Below are 11,681 nucleotides of genomic sequence, written 5' to 3'. Positions count from 1 at the left end.
AGGTAGGTACTCTAGCCACTCCTCACAAACGTTTTTGCCCTGGATGGACTGAAACCATGGTGCTCCTGATTTCACTCTCTGGTGTAGCTCGGATGACAGGTGTGCACCACTGTACCAGCTATTGGTTGATATAGGGTCTCAGAATTTTTTGCCGGGCTGGCCTCAAACCATGATCCTCCAGATCTCAGCCTCCTCAAGTAGCTAGGATTATAGGCATGAAACACAGGAACCCAGCTTGGCCTCTTTCCATAATTTCTGTCCCAAATGAGTATAGGCAAGACCACCCTTTCTTAAAACTAAACCAAATGAAAAAGCCTCAAATGCTGTATCTCCCTCTTACCTTCTTTCTGGTCTTCGTAGATAAGATGTATTGAAAAGGCAATCTATATCTATTGTTTTCACATTTTAAAAAACATCCTTAGGGTAGTGTAATTCCTCAAGACACAGCATACCAGAAGAGAAGAAGATTTTAGGAGAAAAATAAATTCAGTTTTGACATGTCTGAGATGCCTATCATTTTTTTATTCAGCCAGATGATTTTATTTCTCCCTTCAACCATAATATAATATCCAAATTTTGTTTTAACTGGCAGGTCTGTAAGCACAGGCTTATCCATCCCACTTACAGGTGAGGCAAACACTGCTTCCTGAAATGGTCCAACCCTGGAGCCTCTGGTCATCCAACCCAAGTCATCCCCTTGCCTGGCTTTATCATCACTGACTTGTGTGGCCACTTCATTGACTCCCATTCCAGACTGTAATTTTCCCATGGCTTTCATGATTTTGCTGTGTTTTTCACAAAATGTGCCTGATCTTTACTGCATTGCCACCACCTACAGGGGCCCTGAGCTTTCTTGTCAGCCCTGCCACTCCCAGAGGCTGCACCTCTTTTCCCTGCTTTTCCAGAACCACTTTTTCCTTTGGGTGGCATCTTCTGAACTTGCTGTTTAACTGTTAAACTCTCAACTGCCCAAAGACACTTATCATTTTAAATTTAAAACATCTATTAGGCAGTTGATGATGAGAGACTTAAGAAGTGAAGTGTGGTAAATGTTTAACTGGCTCTTTGGGGGAGAGTGGAAGCATATGTACATAGGGTTTTTTAGAACAGATTTTACTGATGTGAAGGCTATTATTTATAATAATGAGTGTTGTATATCTCATTATTATATACAATACTCATTATTATAAATTCCACTCTACCAATCAATGATCAAAGAATGTTTTTGTTGACTTTTGCCATCGTCTTGTATCTGCAGCAAAGCTGTGGTTGCATGAGTGTTGGTTGACTAGTTATATTCCTGTGAAGAAGTAAGAGAAAGTCAAATAACAAAGAATGTGGGTTAGAATTTCTTTTGCTCATTCACGATACAAGCACTTTTGCTCTTCTAAATTGGGTAGGTTTTAGTGTTAGAAGAATATTTCCTTATTTGTTCTTGTTAGTCACAGTGTAACAGCTATACATACAAGACACTATTTGGCTTAATCAATACTGTCAACATTTTTTAGATCACTTTATTTTTCTTGGCAGGACTGGAGTTTGAATTCAGGGCTTCATGCTTCTGAGGCAGGCATTCTACCACTTGAGCCACACCTTCAGACCCTCTAGATCACTTTCTTAAGTCTGGACAATCAATAAGATAATAAAGTAAGCCTTGATTGGTAGCCTTTCCCTATTTTTATGAGGTGAGCATTCCCATTGTGGAGATTTCAAGCTGCCAACATAGCGTCACCAAATGCAGAACTGGAAGGGATGTCAGTAACACATTACATAGTGTTTCCACTGCTCAGATATAGTAGACGCGCATTATCTCATCAGCATTGGCAATAAGAAACAGAGTAAAATAGAAAATAAGGAGCTTTAAGTATTTACTACCTCTTTTAAATATAATGTATTTCACTGTACGTTTATATGATTTTAATAATAGCTAGATTTAATGCCAACTCAGAAAATTCTTGACAATGAGATGGAAATGAAGACTCCATTGGGATTCAGAGCAAAAGCCAGTCATGTTACATTCTAGCAAAGAACTTGTCTACATTTTGTCCATGCCCTAAGACTGAATTCAGAAGTAACAGACTCATTTATTTGGTAGGAGAAATTTCAAAGCAGCTGACCATTCAGGCTGTAGCATGGTTATTAATAGCTGCTTTTAGTCAGGTTTACAAGTTCTTCTAGTAGAAGAAGAACTTTTCTGTAATTTGGTCAGAAAATTCTGTGTAAAGTTGGGGCTAAGAAAGATAATGGTCACTGAAGTGATTAGTGCCATTAAAAAGAATTCCAGTGCTGGGCACCAGTGACTCACATCTGTAATCCTGACTACTTAGGAAATTGGGAGGATCACAGTTCAAGGCCAGCCTGGGCAAAAGTTAATAGGACCTGATCTCAATCAATAGTTGGACCTAGTGGTGTGCATCTGTTATCCCAAGCTCTGCAGGAGGCTGAGATTGGGAGGATTAGGTTCAAGACCTCCCAGGAAATACTTCCTGAGCCTCCATCTCCAAAATAACCAGAGCAAAATGGACTGGAGGTGTGGCTCAAGCAGTGAAGTGATTGCTTTGCTAGGGGGATGCCCTGAGTTCAAAAACCCAGTTCCACCAAAGGAGAGGAGAGAGGAAAGAGCTGAGAGGACAGAGAGAGAAAGAGAGACAGAGAGAGAGAGAGAGAGAGAGAATTCAAGGACTTTGTATTAGAACAATAGGCAAGATGCCTTGAGGCCATCTCAAGATTGAGGATTGAGACCACACTCATTCCAGCCTCAAGGCTGTAAGTGTGTAAACCCATTTAAAAGACTTTCCCTTGAGGAGAGAGTTTATCCAGGGTGTCCTGCTCACACAGTATGGCCTAGGAAGTTGTTTCCCCAGAATTTGTTTCACTATGCTCAGTTATTCAGGCACTTGTGGTTCTGGTCCAAGAGGGCCAAGCTACTTCTCTAGCTGCTGTCATCCATGTGATGCTGGTTTTGCAGGCAAAATCCAAGTGTTAAGGGGTCATGGATGCTTCAACCCAGATTTCAAAGGAAAGCCTGGTGGAGGGACAGGCAATCTGTGTTAGTTAGGGTCAGAATACCTATAGGCAGCCCCTAAGAAGACGATGTGTGAAATAGTGAGGGTAAAGCCTAAACTGCAATGAAGACCCAAGGATTTTGGAGATGCCAGGAACCTGGAACATCTGCTGAGGAAAGTCATAGGCTGTGAGTGCAGCCATTCCAAGAGAGAGGCCCTATATGCACTGCAGAGAACAAAGACATAGGGGATAGGGCTGCTCAAGTCCATTGGAATTCACACTATGACACCAAGTGCCACAGTTATTGGACATGGAGTTAAAGGATTTAATGTTTGCACAGCTGACAGTTTTGGTCTTGTTTTGGTACCTTCTCCTCTTTTTGAATGGAAATTTTTACTCTGCTATTATATGTTGGAAGTATGTAGCAATTTGCTTTTTAAAATTTTACAGGAGATCATAGCTAAGAGTTGAGTTGCAGAAGAGACTTTGGAGTTGAACTTTTAGACAACTTTAGATTTTATCTTGGAGATGAACGAAATACATTTTGCATCTTGAAATGGATATGAGCTTTTTGAGGATCAGGAGTGAAATGTTATGACTTAAAATGTATTTGAGTGTCAAACTGACAAGGGGTGATCTGATGATGGTTAACTTTGATTGTCAACTTGATTGGATTGAGAAAGTGGCTGGGATATTAGTATAGCACACTCTGGGTGTGTCTGTGAGGATATTTCCTGAGTGGATTAATTAAGGTGGAAGATCTTCCCTGAACATGGGTGACACTATCCCATAGGTTGGGGACCTAGGTATAATAAAAGGGGAAACTGAGAAAAAACAGTAAAGTCCTTCTCTTTGCTTCCCAGCTAGCATGATGTGAGCTGCTCTGTTTTGCTATACCCTCCATGCCATGCTGAACTAAATCCTCCAAAACCATGAGCAAAATGAATCCATCCTCCCTTACGTTGTTTTTGTCAGGTATTTTTGTCTCAGTGACAAAAGTCTGACTGACACATAGATAATTGAGTACACTTTTCAAAAAGACATTGATTTTATTATGTTTTTATTATTTAATTACTAGAGACTCTAAGAAACATTAGTCTATTAAGAAAATAAAAATATTTTAAGACATTCATAGTTTTTCATCTAGTATAAAGTATGATTGACTGTAAGAGTCAGATACATCATTACTTCATGTGTTGTACAGAAAAAACCCTTACAATTTCAGAGACATTAAAGTGTGAACTAAGTGGGTCTTTGATCAATGTATAGTATATTTAGTTCACATCAGTAGGTCTTACTGTATTTGTTTCTGAAGATAATTTTTTAATCTTACTTTTCAAATATTAAGTGATGTAGTATGACTTATTCTTTTCAGCCTGAATTTTCATATATCTTCTTTCCTCACTGTGGCAACCTTACTGAGGCATTAGTCCAAAAGTGAGCACACAAATTCCTCATGTGCTTACCAAGGATCTCTTGTTATCTATTCTGCATAGAAGTGGAGAAATTATTACCAATGATAATTGGTAATACACATTAGTTCAGAAGTCCATAACCCTGAATGTAAGGGAACTGTCTTCTAGAGGAACTTGGAAATTCTTAGAAGCCATAAAATGTCAAAAAGGAAACAGGTTTAACAGGCGACTTGATTGAACATGGCTGAGTGAATATCATGCAGTGAAGAAAGCCATTTGGAATGTAACAGAATGTTTGGGGAGGATTACAGAGCAAAGTAGAAACACTGGGAAATGGAAGGAGCATTGTTCTGGTAGGACTGGCGCGTAGCCGAGGCTATGAAAGTGATGTGACAAGGAGAGGCAGAGGAAGTCCGTGATGGTAAGATCATTGTGTGTATCATATATTTGGCTATACTGGTGAGAGAGAAAAACAGCACATGCTTTCCCAGTAAGTAGGATTCTAATGATTTAGCTCTGAGAACGGAATAGAGGATAAGTGAGACCAAAGAAAAACCATTGTCAATGTTATCATTCTTCCATCTTCATTCCCACAAAAATAAAGTCCACCAAGGAGAATTTTTCTTTTATTAAAAAGGGGAAATAGGGACTATAAATAGCCTCACTGTGGGTCAAGCCAGGTTTTAAAGCCAGATGACCTCAGGCAGGACAGGATTTTGGAACCATGGGTAAAACACTGTGTTAAAGTGAAAGCCCTAGCTTTTACCTCTAACCCATCTGTTTTATTACTTAACTTTCATGTAGGGTTCTTACATGCCTGTATTCATTCTCATTAATAAGAAAAATTCCTGACAGGCATTTTAAAAATCAGTATTTATGGAACTCCCATTACATATTGGGCATCATTTTGGGCAATGAGTGACCAGCAGTATGCAAAAAACAAAGTCTCTGTCTTTACTGAGGTGACACTGACTCTATTTGAACAATAAGGGAATTTATAAAAAAGCTATAAATGACTAAAGGATTCAGTATTTGATTCCTCAAGTCTAGTCATGGCTTCCAAAAGGACCAGAGACCATATTGTAAATCATAGTTTTTTACGTTTTGTGATAGTAATGTCAACTGTGAGGTCATCATAAGCCTTGCTAGACAGCTCATTTATGCTGTACTTTTAAGCAAATATTCAGAATATAGCATACATGTAGTCAAACTCCCCCTTTCCTACCTAAAACCATTTATTAAAACCGCCACCTTTACAACCCCAGAAAGGTAGAGCATCCAGCATTGCAATTCCAGCCCCAGAGAGCCACAAACTTTTAACCTGCTATCATCAAGAAAACCACAGAATCGAGTGCACACAGTAAAGCCATGATGGCAGGGGTGCCTGGCAATCTGGATCCACAACATCTGCCAAAGAGTGTCTAGAAGATTTTTCTGGGAACCAAGGTTTAGTGTTGTTTGCCCTGTTGGGTTTTAAAGTTGCTTGAGATCTGCTGCCTCTTTTTTTCTTTCCTATTTTTCCCCTTTAGAATGGGAATGTCCATCCTATGCCAATTGCACCACTGTATTTTGAAAGCACATTATCTCGTCTGATTTCACAGACCCAGAACGGGAGATGAATTATAGCTTGAGTCTCAACCACATCTGATTTAGACTTTAAAGTTGATGCTTGAATGAATTAAGACTTTCAAGGCTATTGAGACAGAATGAATGTGTTTTGGTTATGAAGACATGAATTTGGGTGAGCTGGGATGGAATGCTATCCTCTGAATGTTTGTGTTTCTGCCTCCCTCCCAATTCATCACTAGGGTGATGGTATTAGACAGCAAGGACGTTGGGAAGTAACTAGGTCATGAAGGTTCCCTCAAAAGTAGGATCATGCTCTTCTAAAAGGGAGTCTCCAACATATGAGAGCACACAGGACACATGAAAGATACCCTCTATGAACCAGGTCACAGGTCCTCACCACAGACACAGCCACAGCCACATAATATGGGTCCTCACCACAGACACAGTTCCAGCCTTCAGAACTGTCAAAAGAAAGTTCTGTTGTTTCTAAGTTCCTCCATTTATAGTATTTTGTTACAGCAGTACAAACAGACTAAGACACTGTGCATTCATATTTTTTTCTTGATCAATTTATACATTTATTTAAAACTTGCTTTGGGTTCTTTTTGTGATCTTCTATTTTTTAAAAAATCTCCAAAACACTTCCTAAAGCCCAAGGACTTTACTGCCAGCGAGACAGACACAGGGTCTGGACCGCCTTTGTATCTTCCCAGCAGTGTGACCTAGGCAAGGCTACTTGATGTGCCTCCAATGTACCAGTCTGTAAGATGGAAATACTCTGGTTGCCTGGAAGGATTTTGTGAGCATTCAATAAGTTGAAATGAGCAAAAAAAGCTTCCCAATATTTTATGGTTTTCTGTTTTGTTTTGCTTTTTCAGGTGTCCTGAGATTTGAAATAAGGGCCTCATGTTTACTATGAAGGTGCTCTACCACTTGAGCCACTCTGCCAGCTCTAATTTTGGCTTTCTTACCTATATTCCTGAATTGAATTTCAGACTTTTTTTAAAAGGTGTTTAAAAGCTATCAATTCACTTCTAAGAACTGCACTGTCAGCATTTCACTTTTTTCTATCCCTCTAAACTTTAAAAAATTTCATCTATCTATTTATTTACAGTGCTAGGAACTGAACCAAGAGCCTCACACATGCTGGAGCTACATCCCCATTCTTCCCCTTTAAAACTCTAAATATGTGATCTTGGTTATGGATTTTGATAGAGAACTTTTATTGTAGCTCATTTCTAAATTTTCTAAATTCTGATTTTTCTTTTTTGGGGGTTTGAACGCAGGGCCTCACACTTGCTAAGCAGGTGCTCTATGACTTGAGCCACTGCACCAGCCCTTTTCTTGTGTTGGGTATTTTTGAGCTAGGCTCTCTCAAACTATTTCCTGGGATGGTTTTGAACTGTGATCATCCTGATCTCTGCCTAGCCAAAAATTTCTAGCACATGTTCTGTTGTCAGAGTAAGTGATTTGTATAATATTCTCTGAATATTGTTTGTTTCTTTGAACCAAACTTCTTTTGAAAATTAGCATAAGATCAATTTAAAAAAATATTACATATACTTCAACAGACTGTCAAGAACACATTTCTATATTCATCTATCAGCGTCTCTGCATCAGGGTTATCCAGTATGCACATCCCTGGTCAGAAGTGGCTAACGATATGCTGTAGGCATAAAATACAAACCAGTTTTCTAAGACTTACTATGAAAATAAGGAGGTAAAATGTCTTATAAATTTACATGTTAAAGTAGCATTTTGGATATGATGGGACTATAAAAATATTGCACAGCAGCATGGTACAAGTGGTAGAGCACTCACCTAGCAAGCATGCAAGTATGACCAAAAAAAAGTATCTATATATGTATTTCCGTTTCCACATTTTAATGTAACTTCTAGAAAAGTTTAGATTCCATGAGACTGACATTTTCTTTCACAAATACAATTGGTTAATATTTCATCTAAGTTGACTTTCTGCTATGCATAGATTAAAATCTCTCCACTATGATTCCTAAGTTTTAAATTGTGGCTTGTAATTGGTTTTGTTCTAAACAATTCAAAATTTTATCTTATATTATTTTAATGTATTACTTACGATCCTTCTTTATTCAATTTCAGTGCTTTTGCTTTAATTGTACTTTTAATATTAATATACCTGTAACTCTATTTTCTACATTTGTTATATTGTTTAAGAAATATCTCTTGATAAGCAGAAGCTGGGTTTCTCTCAACTGCAGTCCTTCAACAAGTGAGTTTAATCAGTTTATACTTGTGATTACTGATACTGATCTATTTAGATGTAATTCTATCTTTTTCCTCATTCACTCCACTCATTGTATAAGTACGTTTTCCTTATTTCTTCTCCTCCCTTCTTCCTGTCTTATTCTAAATTTGAGATGTATGACTTTTTAATGACATTTACCTTTTTGTTTTAATGCTTTTAACATTAGATTATCTGAAAATTTTCAAGTGAAGTCTAATGATTTTGAGTCTTTCTGTTGTCCTGAACACAAAAACTCCTTAGTATGCTACAACCTATTCATTTATCATGCTTATCTTGTCAGTCACTATACCTTCTTATTGTACCAGCTATTTATTGCTACAATAATGCTGCATAACAAAGATACACATACAGTGGCTTGCACAACATAAACATTTATTTAGCTTATAAGTCTGGGCTGATTTGAGCTAGGCTTGCTTACACATCTGTGGTTACCTAGCTGGTTGACTGTGTGGCTTTTTTTATTTTGATTGGGAGTTGTTTGGTGTTGGTTGTGTCAACCAGCTTTGCCGTATATTTATCATATTCCTCCAGCAGGTTAGCCCGAGTAGATTTCCATGGCAAAGGTGGAGGAAAAAAGTGGAAGCAGAACTGCCAAATACTTACTTTCAAAAGCTTCAGTAGGAGTTGCATCTACTAACATCCCATTGGTCACATCAAGTCACATGGTCAAAGGAAGACTCAAAGGGCAGGAAAATCACCATTGTTCCCTCATTAAGAGGAACTGCAAAACCACATGACAAGGAAGGGGACTTACAAGGATAAAAAGATGAGGCTATTAATCAACATATCACATTTAATTTTACCTTTTCTTCACTTATAAAAAAATTCTCACCAATAATTACATTTCACAAACTTTTATCTCTATTCTTTTTTTATACTCCACCTCTTCCTTCTTTTTGCTTAAGGACATCTTCTGTGGATAAATTCTCTTCTTTGTAAACCTGAAAATGTTTTAATTTGATCTCATTTAGAAATGCATTTTAGGCTGACTTATTTCTCCCACTATTTAACTCTCATATCTTCTGACTGTTGCAGAAGATCTTCTTGTTTAAATTTTATTTCCTTCCAGGCAATGTATCCATCCTTTCTTTCAGGTAGTTTTTTGATTTTTTTTTTCCTGAACACCAATATAATGTCTGGATATAATTTCTTTTGTTTTGGAGACAGGCTCTCACTATGTAGTCCAGGCTGGCTTTTAAAGCAAAGTCCTGTCTCAACCTCCTGAGTGCTGGGATTATGGGTGTGTGCCACAATGTCCACTTCAAATTCATTTTTATTTGATTTGATTGGACTACAGGAACTTATCTGCATATCCTTAGACTTAGTAATGGAACACTGCCAGCTACTGCTTATATCTTGCTTTTCTACCAAAGCCTCCATTTTTCTTTTGGAGGTCTCATATTACAATTCTGCATTCACCTTTCTTACCTTTTAATTGTTCCTTCATGTGTATTTTTAAAATGTTTCCTGCTGGTCTGAAATGGGACAATTTCTCAGACTACCATCTAATTCACAAATTTTCTCTTTGTGTCAAATCTATAATTCACACCAATTGTTTCAATGATTAAAATTTTTACACATAAGATTTCTAAGCAGATTTTAATGTACTTATTATTTCATTTTGATTTGTAATTTCATTATCTGAAGAACTATGTGAATGGATTATCTGTGATTCTTCTATAAAATTAAACTTGACATAATGTGAATGCATGTTGAGTTGACATTCTGAAAATTCTGGTTTTTGGCTTAAATAAGGTTTTACTAGTCCTCACTGCACCCCCCCCCCCAATTTACTTCTGTACTTCATGTGTCCCACTGGATCTTAAACCAAGTGCAGAACCAAATCTTGGAGAGAACTTCTTTGTATTCTCCTAATCATTTCAGGAATTATTTTATACATAATATCCAGATTCACAACAGCTTGGTTCAGTTCTAGATCAAGAGGCTAAAATCATACTCATATGCATCTTCTAGCATCACTATGCTCAGCTTCCTCAAATAAGGCCCTAGGTACTTGACCCATAGCAAGTTGTTGTCTTAAAGCTTCTTTTTAAAAATGGGGAAAGTGGGAGTCACATTCTAGCTCCCCCATAAAACAGCAGAACTGGCATCAGTACCTGACCCTGAGTTTTATTTTTAGTCTTCATTACTCCACAGCAGTCAGTTTCACCTGTTTCTAGACTTAGAAGCCAGGAAGGTCCATGGTTTTAGTTTTACTCACCATTTTACATTTTTATTCCATTTTTAGTCTATAAAAATGCTTAGCTTATTTGAGTCTACTACCATTAACTTGATTCTCTTTTAGTTTTTTTCAACTAGTGGGAGGAGGAGCAGCAATACCAACAGTTGTGTGTTTGGAGAGTATATCAAAGCATGAAATAATGTCTTCTTAATTAAGAACCTACTTGAAATACAAAACTAAACATACACATAACCTCAAACAAACAAAACACTCATCACACACATACTTTCTGGCCTTACATGACCAAACTTCTTATTCTTCTAAGGGAATCATTAAATCATAATATAAAACATGCATTTTTTAGTAATATCAATGATTAAACATAAACTGTTATTTACTGCAAATTAAGTTCAAAGGCATTTAATCATTGGAACATTTAGGTAGATTTTATTTCACTCAGCCAAAAAAGAGTTAAGTGCCACTGATTTGCAGCTTGCAATTCAATTCCTTCTTATGAAAATCCAGTTATAACTTATTAAAACTAAAAATGCTTTTTGGGGGGTGCAGAGGATGAATGACTTTCAGAATAGCCTGAGAGTCGTGAATAAAGAAAAACATTGCTGTGTTTATTTAGAGAGTATTACCCCTTGGAGCCAGCATTTGCACTAATGCATTTTACATTAGCGTGCCGCATCAGGAAATCCTGACTTTTTGGTGCCAAGGGGGTAATTAATATCAGTTCATGTTTTCAAAATGGTTGTGTTTATGTGGGAATGAGGACTGAGAACTAACATGTAGAGCTTGAAGTATGAAAGCTTGCTGTGAAGCGAAATCTTGGGAAAGGAAGGAATACTGAAATTAATGAACAGGAAACATTTCTTTGAGTAGAATGATACTAGTAGTGAAAAGAAAGCCATGATCATACTTCCTTGCTCTTAATTTACTAAGCATTAACAGACAAAATTCCCTAGTATAGCCATGATAGAAAAAAAGGTAAAATCAATGGTAGCACTAAACAATATTTTGGTCCAGTGGTATTAGTCTTAAAAGTTATACAACTTGATCACATGTACAAAATATGAAAGGTGACACTATTCAAAAGTAGCCTTTCATTGCTAACGAAACATTTAGGGAAAAACCCAAAGAAAATAAGGTACAAAACCTAAGATTTTGACATCCTATGTCTACAATTATCTGTAAGAAAGTAGAAAACAGTTACAAAATG

At 37.2% G+C, this 11,681-nt stretch overlaps 1 pseudogene; it reads right to left on the bottom strand.

Annotated features, from left to right (window-relative positions):
- Nucleotides 1-469: 469 nt before the first annotated feature.
- LOC141422678 (peptidyl-prolyl cis-trans isomerase NIMA-interacting 4 pseudogene) lies at nucleotides 470-945 on the bottom strand (annotated as a pseudogene).
- Nucleotides 946-11,681: the final 10,736 nt, after the last annotated feature.

This window comes from Castor canadensis, chromosome 4, assembly GCF_047511655.1.
Source record: "Castor canadensis chromosome 4, mCasCan1.hap1v2, whole genome shotgun sequence".
NCBI lineage: Eukaryota > Metazoa > Chordata > Mammalia > Rodentia > Castoridae > Castor > Castor canadensis.
Note: the sequence above shows the minus strand (reverse complement) of the source record. Positions and strands in the feature narration are given on the sequence as shown.